This window comes from Macaca fascicularis, chromosome 5, assembly GCF_037993035.2.
Source record: "Macaca fascicularis isolate 582-1 chromosome 5, T2T-MFA8v1.1".
Classification (NCBI taxonomy): domain Eukaryota; kingdom Metazoa; phylum Chordata; class Mammalia; order Primates; family Cercopithecidae; genus Macaca; species Macaca fascicularis.
In genome coordinates, this window is record NC_088379.1 from 76725369 (window position 1) to 76735847 (window position 10479).

Genomic DNA, 10479 nt, shown 5'->3' on the forward strand with positions numbered 1-10479 from the left:
TTTAATCTCTTGTTTAGTCTCTTCCCTGAGGGTCCATTTCCTGAGAAAGGAACTAAGATGAGGCAAAGTAAATTTCAAGTTTTAAGACCCCAGAGGGTCAACTTCTACGTTTGTTAAACACACACACACACACACACACACACACACACACCTGTAAATATCAGTTCTATGGGAAAATGTGGCCAGTTTCACCGCCACAATATTGGCATAAGGATGACTGGGGAATTTATCAGAAATGTAAATATTTGACCCTTTCCCAGACCAACTAAAGAAGAATCTCTAGGATGCACCCCAAAAATCTGTGTTTTAAGAAAATTTCCAGGTGATTCTCACTCAAATTTGAGAACCATAGGCCTAAACAATCTCACAGGTCTCTTCCAGATTAAAAAACCTCAAACTCTTTTTGCCCTAAAAACCTCAAACTCCTTTTGCCCCTAACCTTAAGAGTTTTGCCCCAACTTTAAGTCTTCTTCCTCTCCCTCCTCCTCCTTCTCTCTCTCAAAAAAAAAAAAAAAAAAAAAAAATCCTGCTGCAAACTTCTTCTCTCCTCTCAATAGATTGCTAACTTCAAGGGATTTAAAGTGAAATTTGCATTCAGTCATTTCCATAGCAACCTTAACAAAACCATTAAGATGCTTTTGTTCTTTAATACATCTGTTCCTTCTTTTAAAGGGACTGTGTTTCTTTTTCAGCTATAAATCCAATCTTATCTAAGGATAACCCTTAAACACACTTCAGCAGTACATAATTATTGTCCCAATTAGCAGTGTAAGGAACGTCATTAAGTCATATCACCAAATTGATCCTCAGTGACAGCTTTCCCAAAGATCAACTCTCAAGATAAAACTGAATCTACACTCCTAAGTCACAGAAAAGAATCTGTCTCTACGGTAGTCCATCCACCTTTATTGACTTCACACTCTACACACTGACCCTGCTTCCAGAATAGTAACAACTTTTATTGGTGAGCCGTCCTGCCCCACTCTCAGCCCATGTAGTTCTGGTGCAGCTGACTCTACACCGAGCTCCAGGCTGAGTCAACAAAAGCCTTCATGGCCCTGGACACTCTAAGTGGTTCGGAGATGGATACATGACCAATCAAAGCCAATGAGACACTGACTGGAGCTTCTGGGAAACAAACCTGTATTCACTGAGCTAAAACCTGAAATGATGAAGCCTAGAGTTCCACAGCTGTTTTATTTTTGCTTTTGTTTTGGTTTGGGTTTTGGAGGTTTTGGGGGTTTTTGTTTTTTGTTTGTTTGTTTATTTTTTGAGACAAGGTTCACTCTGTCTCCTGGGCTGGAATGCAGCGGCATAATCACGGCTCACTGCAGCCTTGAACTCCCAGGCTCAAGTGGTCCTCTTGCCTCAACCTCCTGAGAAGCTGGGACTACAGGTAAACACCACCATGCCTGGCTAAATTTTTTTAAATTTTTTATAAAGACGGGGTCTCGCTATGTTGCCCAGGCTAGTCTCATACTCCTGGGCACAGGCAATCTTCCTGCTTCAGCCTCCCAAAGTTCTGGGATTAGAGGCATGAGCCACAGTACCCAGCCAGAGAGGTTTTAAGACTATGAGGGAAACTTGTCTGAGATGAAGCCACCAAAGAGGAAGAAGAGCTGAGAGGCCAGGAGAGAGAACCTAGAGCCAGGTGACATCATTTCTGAGCCTGTATCTAATCAAGCCTGAAACCAGCTACACTCTGAACCTTTCAGTACAAGGTCCATTAAATTTCCTTTCTCCACGGTTGACTTTCTTATCACTAACACCAAAAACATTTTAAAGTAGAAATTCATACAGCATTTAATAGGCAACTTATCAGTGTCTATAAAAAGAGTTTCTTGTGCATAATTCTTACCCTAACAATTTTACTTCCAGAAATATATTCTTAAGAAATGTTCTCACAATTATCAAAATATATATATATATACAACCAAGAAATTCATTAAAGCATTTTAACAAACGATCCTTTGGGAAAGGATTGGAAACAACTAGTGTCACTCAATAGAAAAACTGATTCACAAATTATTTTGCATTATGCCATGAAACATTGTGAAACGAATCAGGTAGATCAATATAACTGAGATGAAAAAGTCAGATTTTTGTTGATAAGTAAAAATAACCAGTTTCAAGCTCTGTTTTAAATACTATGTTTGAAGTGAGAGGAATGAATGCATGTGTTGAAAAGGTCTAAAAAGATCAAACGGTTTACAGTGGTAATTTCTGCGCAGTGGGATGAGGGACCGTTCACTTTTAAATCATTTTTATATGGTTAATTTTTTTACCTCAAACATAAATTACTTTGGTGTAAGAATGACACAATGGACTGTAGGAACTCAGGGGAAAGGGTAGGAGGGGGTGAGGGATAAAAGACCACACATTGGGTACAGTGTACATTGCTTGGGTGATGGGTGCATCAGAATCTCAGAAATCACCACTAAAGAACTTATTCATGTAGCCAGACACCACCTGTGCCCCCAAAATCTATTGAAATTTTTAAAAATTAAATATAAATTACTTTGGTAATTAACAACAAAAAAAATGGACAAAAGAAAAAACAGTAAAAAGCAATATATTTGAGTAGTGTTTTGGATGAGCAAGCATGTAATCAACGCATACTGTATGCTAGACTGTATGCCAGGCACTGGGAATTGCAGATGAGCCTCAATGTAAAGACAACACTGGGCAGCCTATCCACACACACCCTAGGATCACTGTGCCCCGCCTCCTATTGTGAAGACTTGGCCATAATAAACCACAAGATGAATTCATCTCTTAAGAGTGAACCCAGCCGGGCGTGGTGACTCATGCCTGTAATCCAAGCACTTTGGGAGGCCAAGGTGGGCAGATCACCTGAGGTCAGGACTTCAAGACTATCCCGGCCAACATGGTAAAACCCTGTCTCTACTAAAAATACAAAAATAAACCGGGTGTGGTGGCATGCGCCTGTAATCCAAGCTACTCAGGAGGCTGAGGCAGGAGAATCGATAGAACCCTGGAGGCAGAGGTTGCAGTGAGCCGAGATTGCGCCATGGCACTCCAGCCTGGGCGACAGAGTAAGACTCCATCTAAATATATATATATATATAGTGAACCCATGGATTTTAGCACAATGTGGGGTAAAGCTAGTGCCACCAAGTTACCATTCAGTGCTGTGAGGAAAAATTCTTAGATGCATTTTATACAACAAACTAGTCTTGCATGGGCTCCTGAAAAATCCAGAGCTGCATGGTTATGAAAGTGTTGGGAAAGCCAATTGCTTGGCACAGACTTGAAGCCCAACAGCACCATAAAGAGTATTCGTTTCACTCTGTGAAACAGGAAAATGGGCTTTCACTCTGTAAAGCAGGAAAATGGGCTTTTGATTGGAAGGTCATCGCAAACCAAAATCCGTGGGGCCTCGTGTGCTGGGCTGATGTAACCCCCGGAAATTGACCTGAGATGGCCAACTTACATCCCCAAACCCATTTGCAGAGGAGGAGTGGGCACTGTGTTCCTTCCAGCCATGGGAAGGTTCCAGTATCCCTGTTCTATCACCACTCCTGGACAACCCAGTTTCCATGAAGTCACGAAATTCTCACCACTCTCTAATTTATCCAATCATGTGTTTAATTATGTTCTTGTTACTGCACTGTGAACTCCACAAGAGTAGGACCATGTCTCTCCTGATCTCCTCATCTATAGCACAGGTCTTGACGCTTCATAGAGGCTCAATGAACATTGCTGGATTAATAAACCCATTCTTTGGACAAAACAAAACTTTTTTACAAAAAAATGTAAACCAATGTAAAAAATGTAAACAATGTTTTCATTTCCCTTCTCAGCTGCACTACAAGACTGAGAATTACAGATTAAGGAAGAAGCAAAAGAGACAGTGCATTTGAAATCTTCTGCACACTTTAAAGAACTGTACAAATGTTGGTGAATATCATTACCATGATCTGAAAAGTGCGTGGGAAACTAGTTAACTTCTAAGTAATGGCTTCATCATATTCCCAACTTAATAGATGATTTTGAAAATAAAAATCAGCCAGCAGTTGGCACTTCAATAAGTGGATTAAGGCATATTTGTGTTTATATTATTTAGCAACCTCCCTCATTTTATGAAAGTATAATGCTAATGAACAGTAAAACACAACCCCAATCATAGGGTCAAAGCCTTTCAGAGCTGGAAGGGAACATAAGTCAAGTATTCTGTATTTATCTTCTTACAGATGCAAAAACTGATGCCCAAAGAGGTAAAGCGACTTGGCTAGCTTCGCACAACTAATTCTTCAAAGAACCAGGACAAGATCCTTTGTCTTCTGGCAGACTTTCCTCCTCTACATCATGCTAGGTCTGAATTTCTGATTGTGTTGGTCATTGTCAGACAATGACTGGTGTCTGGCTTTTCAATGTAAAGTCAATAGCCCCAGTGCAAAAGTTAAATCAACATTGCACTCAGTGTCAATGATAACAAATTATGCTGCTTCAACCTAACAAAACTGGCCTTTACCTGCAGATGGCTTTTTCTTTCCTTCTTCTCCCCCTCTTTCCCTTCCCTTCAAAACCCACACTTGTCCTGGATACCCAATGCAAATGCCAGTCCAGAAAACTTCAGCAGCTAAATGCCAGTCAGAGCAAAGCCCTATTCTCAGCTACAGTAATAAAGCAGTTGAAAATGCTGTGCGTTCAAGTCACAAAAGATATGATTTCTGCCTGAGATTGTCCGATAACAGAAATGAATAATGGTTCTTTGCCTGAAAATACATATTGATTGTTGGCTGTGAATTTCACTGTGGATAATGCTGAAGTCACCATCCTTCAAAGGTGTGTGAATTGAAGTTGCTGTTACCTAATCCTTGCAGAATGATTTGTAGCAAGAGACAAGACAAGGTAGGAGAAATGTCTACGTGTAGGTCAGGCTGGACCTTCTCCAACCAATTTTCCATCTCGGATTATTTGATCTTCACTTCTAAGGTCCCAATTTATTACATGCAAAGGACAGATTGATTGCCTGCATTTGACTAAGATGAAGGCAGCTTCATACTCTTGAATCTTTTGCAGAACTTAATTCTTCAAAATCACCCCATATTCGCAGGCCCAGACACTATTGACCAACTTAAATATCTGCTGGCCTGACCTACCCCAGGCTGTATGTACTTTCCGTTTGCCTGTGAATGGGAACCAAATGGAAACCAGCACATACTCCTGGCTGTCATTAATTCTCCTCAAGCCAAACCAAACTTCATTCTAGTTCCTCAAATGCAGCAAGAGTTCTTTGATATTTTTCACTTTCTGGTGCTTAAAAGCATTAAGGATTACTAGCTAATTTGGCTACTAGAATACTTTTAAATCCTGCAGAATGTGGTTGGTTGGTCATAGATAATTAACAGAGGAAGAGAACAGTGTCCGAGTGTCAGCTTCATGTTACTCTAAACTCTGAGCAACTAGGACATCAGGGTCTGGTAAGCTCAGAAATTCTAAGTGTGTGAAGCTTCTTACAGGGTAGAATTCAAAGGGCTCCTAAAGTTTCCTTAATCCAGAACCCTCTTCCAGCAATCTATTATGATACCTAAAATTTTACCATTAAAGATTTGTTTCAGGCCAGGCACAGTGGATTGTGCCTATAAGCCCAGCACTTGGGGAGGCTGAGGCAGGAGGAACACTTGAAGCCAGGAGTTTGAGACCAGGGCCAACATAGCAAGAACCTGTCTCTATAAAAATAAAAATAAAAGAATTAGCTGGACATGGTGATGCATGCCTGTAGTTCCAGCCACACAGGAGGATAAGGCAGGAGGATCGTTAGAGCCAGGGAGTTTGAGATCATAGTGAGGTATGTTTGCGCCACTGTACTCCAGCCTAGCTGACAAAGTGAGACCCTGGCTCCAAAAAAAAAAAAAAAATGTTGTTTCATTCGAGTTCAATCAAAGTGAGGTCTCTGAATGGCCCTTGTAAGAATCCCAGAAGCTCTGAGAGGGCTAGCTATTATCTCCACCTTAGCAGAGGTAACTTCTAAGTTGACAGGCACTCAGCACAAGCATTTATGAGAATATGAAACATCCAGATTGGAGAGAGACATGAAGAGTAGGAAATGAGTCACAGAAAACAAGTGAAGAAGGCACTCAGATACCACTTCCCAATTTAGTCCAGACTCTGCTCAAGGAAAACACCCATCCAATTTATAAGAGAAACCAGTACCAGTGAAATGTCCAGAGAATAGAAGTGATAAAATTCCACATGACATTCTTGGAACCTTTTTTTCTAGAGACAGAGTCTCACTCTGTTGCCCAGGCTGGAGTGCAGTGGCTGAATCATAGCTCACTGCAGCCTTGAACTCCTGGGCTCAAGTTATCCTCCCATATAGCTGGGACTACACGAGTGCACCACCACACCGGCTAATTTTTTTATTTCTTATAGAGACAAGAGTCTCACTATGTTGCCCAGGCTGGTTTCAAACTCCTGAGCTCAAGCAATCCTCCCACCTCGGCCTCCTAGAGTGCTGGGATTACAGGTGGGAGCCTCCATGCCCAGCCTCCTGGAACTTCAGTAAATCCTAAAGTAGGTTTTTATGCCTTTTCATTCCTGTAACTCACATCATTGGTTGCCACCAGGTGCCTAATCAGGGAAATTGGGACAAGTGGGTAGATACACTTAAGGCAAAGAGAAGTTAAAGAGGAGAAACGTACCGTTCAACATAATCGAGTGTCATTAAAAGATTTTTAAATGCTTTCTATAGTCAGCCAGACAAATCAGTCGACTTCACCTTCTTTTTTTAAAGTATAAAAAATTGCCGCTAGAGTGGGGAAAAAATCTCCTTGGATGCATTAGTGCTTTATCATTGTCATCAGCTCTTGCTTTGTCTAACTAATGACTTAATCATCTCTCTCCCTCTGATCCAATCATCTTTCTTCTACCCCAGAGTTGGAGGAGAGTCGATTTCCTCATACTCAGCCGGTATTTAGACCCTGGGCATAATCCTGGCCTCTTTATCATCTCTTTTCAGGAAGGCTACTAACTGAAATTCTTCTACTCTAAATGAAATCTATAATGGCCCAGAGCCCATATTCACTAACTCTCCTTCCTGGCTTGTTTTACGTAACTATTATAAAGGTAATACTGAACTGCTGGCATCCCACCTATTTAGTATGTGTCTGTTTTACTGCTTCCCATTTCTACTACTAATAGAAACAGTTTGTCTCTTGTGTTTTATGGCACCAAAACCTTGAAATGATCTAATGTAACTGTCATCATTTGATCCACTGGCTTTGATTTAAAAAAAAAAAAAAAAACCTGCTGGGGATAAATGCTCCAAATGCTCTTCTCTCTATCTTTGAAGGTACCTCATTACCCATTGCCCCTTCTTCAATCCTCTCTCAGGGAAAATACTATACCCCTTTCTCTCTGAGACATAGTATTTCCACTTCCACTCTTCCTTGGTCTTGTCCGTTTTGCCTCCTGCTGTATCTTGAAATACAAACTTTCTAACCCTAAACCGCCACCCTATAAATGCTTCCTGTCCTCTGCATTCTCACTCACAGCCTCTAAATATGCATCTGAGTCACCTAATTAAAACATCTCAACCCTCCCTCCATGTAAAAAGTGCAGACACTAATTCAATAACTACTTTGTATCCTTTAAACAATATATCCAGAGTGACAGGCACATAGCAGATGCTCACAATGTGGTCGTTCCTTTTCCCTAACTGTGGTGGATTTGCTTCTCAGCCTTCCAGCCATAGCTGAGGGAGTGCAGCACTGTGAAAGGGGAACAGGCAGATCTTTAGAGTCATGCAGACCAAGGTGTCCTCCCCAGCTCCCCCACCTGCCGTCATGTCTGTAAAATGGTGTGGGTTGTTGATATCTCAGTTGGATTCTGTATAGTGAATTAATGTGGGGTTTTCCTCTCTCCCACCTTCAAGGGCAGGGACCATGATCTCAATTATCTTTGTATCAATCTTCAGTTCCAAGAGACATGCCTGACAAAAAGGAGCTATTCAGCACATGTTCGTGGAACCAACATGCAACAGAGATAACAGAAGATGATATTAAAGGTAATATCAGACACCATGGGGATAAGAAGGGGACGAGGGAAACTAGGTTTTCAGAAGTGCCAAGAAATTCCTGGAAGTCAAGAGCAACTGTCCAGAAATGGACAAAAGAGAAAGGGTAAGGAAGGAGGTACAGTGATCACCAAAACAAAAAGAGTAAGAAACTAAGGATTGCAAGACCAAGGGACTCTGATATTTGATGGCTTCTCTAGGCCTTTTTTAACAGAGATACTTCCATTAAAAATTGAAGTGATTCTACAACATTTATATGAGCATTTTTAGTCATTAGATGCTTTTTATGTCCATTCTCTCTTATCAAAAAGCTGCAAGAATTTTCAACTTATTTCTGTTGGGTGCAGGGAGAAGAGGAGGAATAAATTGGAGGAAGGATTAATTACCTGAAAGAACATCTAGGAAACATATGCAGGCATGGGATTCCAGAAATGATAAGAATCTCACCTGAGGTCCAAACAAAAGAAAAGGCACACACATATATCTTGGCCTGGCACAGTGACTCATGCTTGTAATCCCAGCACTTTTGGAAGGGAGGCAGATGGATCACTTGAGCCCACAATTTCGAGCCCAGCCTGGGCAACATGGTGAAACCCCATCTCTACAAAAAATACAAAAATTAGCCAGGTCCAGTGGCACATGCTTGTAGTCCCAGCTACTCAGGAAGCTGAGGTGGGAGAATCACCTGAGTCCGGAGGTGGAGCTTGCAGTCAGCCGAGATTGCACCACTGCACTCCAGCCTGGGTAACAGAGCAAGACCCTATCTCAAAAAAATAAATAAACATATACATACATACTATCTTTACCATGTTTTAAACCCTAATACATTCTAAAGATGGAATTACGAATTTTTAATGTTTTCTTTTTTGTAACCCAAATAAAACTGGATATTTCATGATTAGTCACAATACAGTTTTGCATTCAAAAGAATCCAAAATCCAAAATAAAACATTAAAAAGCAACATACATTTTTATGGAATTCTTTTGAAGAGAGTGGGAAGAGTTATTAAATGGCATGACACTTGTGAAAACATCTTTACATTCATATATATATATATATTTCTTCTCAGTTTCACAGAACACAGCTAGGCAGATACATACAAAATTTTGTCCTTCTTTCCCTCCCTCCACTCCCAGCTCTCTGCTTTGGTTGTCTGTTCTGTTCTTCCAATTGCACTGGCTCTTTTGACTAAAAATTATTTCAGTCTTTCTGACCTTACAGTTCTGCAACCTCACATTTTCTCAATTAACACAGCAAAACACTAGATCCTGTCTTCCTTCGAAAGCGAAGGGAATGGGAAAAGGTGTGATTACTTATACATTCATACTTAATCAGACTCTATGTTACAGACTCTATCATATCTGTACTTTCTAAATCTTTTTAATGAATATGTATAACATTATAATTAAAAATGCATATTTCCTTTATTTTTTTCAATAAAACACAGAAGGTCTTTAAAATGTACCTTAAAAGACTGTACTTCCAAGGATCATTTCTGTAGTGAATTATTAGAGAACATTCTCTGAAAGGGTAGAGCATCGAAGAAGGACAAAAACAATACGATCATGTCAATCGATGCAGAAAAAGCATTTGATAACATTTAAAATCTCTTCATGATAAAAACTCTCAACAAACTAGGCATGGAAAGAACATACCTCAACATAATAAAGGCCAAAAATGACAAATCCACCACTAACATCATGCTGAATGGAGAAAAGCTGGAAGCCTTTCTTCTAGGAACTGCAACAAGACAAGGATGCCCACTGTATTAGTCTGTTCTCACGAAGACTAATATGGGGCTATATTAACTTACCCAGACTTGGGTAATTTACAAAGAAAAAGAGGTTTAATAGACTCACACTTCCTCATAGCTGGGGAGGCCTCACCACCATGATGGAGGTGAAGGAGGAGCAAAGGTGTATCTTACATGGCAGCAGGCAAGAGAGTGTGTGCAGGGGAACTGTCCTTTATAAAACCATCAGATCTCACGAAACTTACTCACTATCACAAGAACACCATGGGAAAACTCACCCCCATGGTTCAATTACCTCCCACCAGATCCCGCCCACAACACACGTGAGGATTATGGGAGCTACAGTTCAAGATGAGATTTAGGTGGGGACACAGCCAAACCATATCACCCACTTTCACCACTCCTATTCACCACAGTACTGGAAGTCCTAGCCAGTGCAGTCCATCAAGAGAAATAAATTAAGGGCATTCAAATTTGAAAAGAGGAACTCAAATTATCCCTCTTTGCAGATGACATGATCAGATATCTAGAAAAACCTAGAGACTCCAACAAAAAACTCTTAGATTTGATAAATAAACTTAGTAAAGTTTCAGGATAAAATATCAATATATAAAAGTTAGTAGCCTTTCTATACACCAATAATGATCTTGCTGAGAAGGAAATCAAAAATCTCATTTACATAGC

The 10479-nt window shown here is 40.4% G+C and overlaps 1 pseudogene; it reads left to right on the top strand.

Annotated features, from left to right (window-relative positions):
* Window positions 1–9512: 9512 nt before the first annotated feature.
* Window positions 9513–9621, top strand: LOC123573849 (small nucleolar RNA U3; annotated as a pseudogene).
* The last annotated feature ends 858 nt before the right edge of the window (window positions 9622–10479 follow it).